Here is a 3,243-nt window from a genome sequence, read left to right as displayed (position 1 = left end):
ACAATCAATATGTAAGCAGAAACAAGTCCGTGAGCCTGATTATGCCGTGAGAGTACTTGGACGATTCCAAAGATCAATATCTAAGACCAATCAAGTCGTATCCAATAATTACAATGCATGAATCAACTCTGATTAATTTATGTACAACGTGATATTTCAATTATTTCCCCTCCTTTAATGAGAGCAAGGCTAATCAAAATTGGAAGAGTTAAGTAACAGCAGCCGTTGGATATCTTTTATTTTTAAATCTGAGCCGTTATATGATTGAATATTCTCTGAAGATTCCCGTCACAGGTGAACATTGCGTGTGATTTTTTTTCGTTACTGGACTGAAATACCCTTTTGCATAATAAGCTTCTTCCCAAGTTCTCCTCCGACTTCTTTCCTTTCTCAGTTTTCCCGCAGCAAATTTCTTCTATCGTTCCACTGAAACCACTCTTCGATTGACAATAATGTGAAATTAACCTTCGCCTCAAGTTTCTTCTCGATTTTCATGCAATTACTTCGATAGGTATGTGATTCTAAAATCATTCTATATTGTAATTTCGAATTCTAGGGTTCGTAACTATTTTGGGTTTTGCATATTTGTGTTTTTATGGAAGAAATCATTCTGTGTTGTATTTGGAATTCTAGGGTTGGTAAAGTTTAGGGATTTTGCATAATTTGTGTTTTTATGGAAGAAATCATGATGTATTGAATTCTAGGGTTTGTAATTTTTAGCGATTTTGCAAATCTCAACACATAAACTACAGTTAACGAAACGATTTGTCAAGGTTTCCAATTTCAGATTTCAAAACTCTATTTCAAACCACTCACAATCTTAATTCAAGCATTCATAGGATTTCCAGCTGAACCCTGAACTCATTAAGCTACTCATTGAAACAATATTTCACTGACAACTGAGGATTTATATTAAACCTGAAATGTAAAATAGAAGCACAAGAAACTTCTCTAGTCACGGGATAGAAGAGAAACAAATGTTCTGCAGTTGCAGGGGAGATGTTGCATAGCCTACATTCTGAGTTGATATTTTACTAAGTTCAGAGATGATCCCATCGTTACCGTAACCCCACCACTATCACCAACGCCAACACCCTCCTCCACCACCACCACTACCTCACCACCAGTAACACCATCTCCACCAATTGCATATTCGACTAATTTCCCTATTTTGATTTCAGTTTTCCTAATTTTGGTTAGTCGTTCACCACCACCACTACTACACGAGCACCACAGAACCTTCTCCACCACCAAATTCATACAATCGTAATCAATTTACTTCAGGTACCGTTGGTACATTTCACACAATCGATTATAGATTTCAATTAGGGAAAAAATTGCATGTCATTGCATCATGCCATCATGTTAGTTTAAATTCATTCGTTTCTTTATATAGTTATGAGAATCTATAAAAAATTTATAAGAATTGGGTTTAGTTTTGTCTCTTAATATGTCCGATTTTAATCATTGGAGTTTTCCATATCTTTTTTTTTCCTAAAGTTTGGATGCTTAGTTTTCGATTCAGTGAGTGAATCTCTACCTGGATCGTTTTGAAATTAGTTTGAACCATTTTTCTTTCGTGATAGGTGAGAGTTTGTATTATTTCAGCATTTTTGTGCCATGTGAAGTAATCAAGTAAAGAAAATTTCTTGGCATTCAGCAGAATTAGTTCATAATTGGTTGGTAAGAACTAAGAAATGGATAATTAGGTTCAGTAATTAAGGATGGAATCCAGTTGAATCTGAGATGTTAGATAAAACAAGTGCAATACGTCATGTTCTAGGTAAAATGGGTACACAGGGTGAGTGCACGAACAGTAGGAGGAACAAAAGAAGAAAATATTAACATCAAGTGAAATGAACGATAGTGTGTAGTCTTCTTGATGGCAACAACATGTGACAATGTAGATATATGGTTGTCGTGACACAGTGGTGGTATGGGTTGGTTTTGTGTTGGTGAGGTGGTGGTGTTGGTGTTGGTTATACTAGAGGGTTGGTGATTGATGGTTGTGAGTCTGACACTGGATTAGCCTCCCCAAGTTAGTAGGATCTTAAGGATAGCTTGAAAAAAAAGAACCTATGTGTCTAAACTGTTATTCTAAATTATTATGGTTGCTTGGTGCACAAAAGATTATTACGAATAACATTGAATATGCAAGGTATGTCATTGATGTTAAACAGATTAAAAAGTATGTATATATGTTTCCTTTTGTTCAATTGCTGGTAATGTCTGCCGATAGTGGTTTAATGCATGAAACTCAGTAATCTTTTACTGGATGTAAATTTTCTTTGGAGTTTGTAGTTGGTTTCGGGGAGAGAGTCTTGGCAAATGCGAATTTCACTACTAATCAACTATCCAGTCATCAGAGAAGACATGTGTTCAGTTTCCGTATTACAGATCAAAAGGGGATTGGATCTTGGATGAGCAATGACCCGGAAAGGTGTAATACTTCTATCTATCTCTGGATTTGGTCTAGAGAAAAAATCTCGCATAGAGATACTATATAAAGGTGTGCAGATTAGATCATATTATGAACAGCTTAAATTCATTTGCTTATAGCTGGGCCTGTTAAATAATTCCGCTTATTGTTGCTTGCAATATGTTAAATGTTGTGAAAAAAATGTGTTTGGTTTATTGTTGTTTGTGATATGTAATAATGATTTTTCTTGGGAAAAAAATAATAGTATGAAAACCTAAGGTTTATCGACGTGCAATGCACGTACACTCTACTTGTAAAGATAAACAATATAATGGAAAAAGAAATAACACAGACACCAGAAATCTTGTTAACGAGGCAACCGCAAGTGCAGAAAAACCCAGGACTTTGTCTTTTTTTGAACGCCAAACTGTATTAAGCCGCTAGATACTCTAGCCTACTATCAATTCTTAGGACTGGAATGCAGTTGGTACGGAATCCACCTTCACAGTAATTCAGTTACAGTCGCGCTCCTTATGCCTCTTGAATCTCGCAAGAATATGCACAATTGTTTCGATTAGCTGACGTCCTTTATAGCCTAAGAGTTGCTTCAACTCAATTAAAGACTTTAAACCAATTTGCCTCCCATAGATAAACCTATATGTGATATCCCATTTTGATCAAAAGATCAAGGTAAGATAGAAAATCGCTTGCAATAGACAAAATCTAGCAAACCTCAACATCCGGTACTTACGACTCCCGAAGAACAACCTAGATTATTATTCACCTCACAAGTAAAACCTACTCCAATTTCAACAAAGAATCGT

At 35.7% G+C, this 3,243-nt stretch overlaps 1 long non-coding RNA gene across 1 annotated transcript; it reads left to right on the top strand.

The window, feature by feature from the left end:
- The first annotated feature begins 371 nt into the window (after positions 1-371).
- LOC113334495 lies at positions 372-2,722 on the top strand. Its single transcript, XR_003352845.1, has 2 exons — positions 372-511; positions 2,302-2,722. It is a non-coding gene; the product is annotated as an uncharacterized LOC113334495 (long non-coding RNA).
- The last annotated feature ends 521 nt before the right edge of the window (positions 2,723-3,243 follow it).

Source organism: Papaver somniferum, unplaced genomic scaffold (assembly GCF_003573695.1).
Source record: "Papaver somniferum cultivar HN1 unplaced genomic scaffold, ASM357369v1 unplaced-scaffold_137, whole genome shotgun sequence".
Classification (NCBI taxonomy): Eukaryota; Viridiplantae; Streptophyta; class Magnoliopsida; order Ranunculales; family Papaveraceae; genus Papaver; species Papaver somniferum.
The sequence above is the reverse complement of the archived record's forward strand: the minus strand, read 5'-3'. Positions and strand labels throughout refer to the sequence as shown.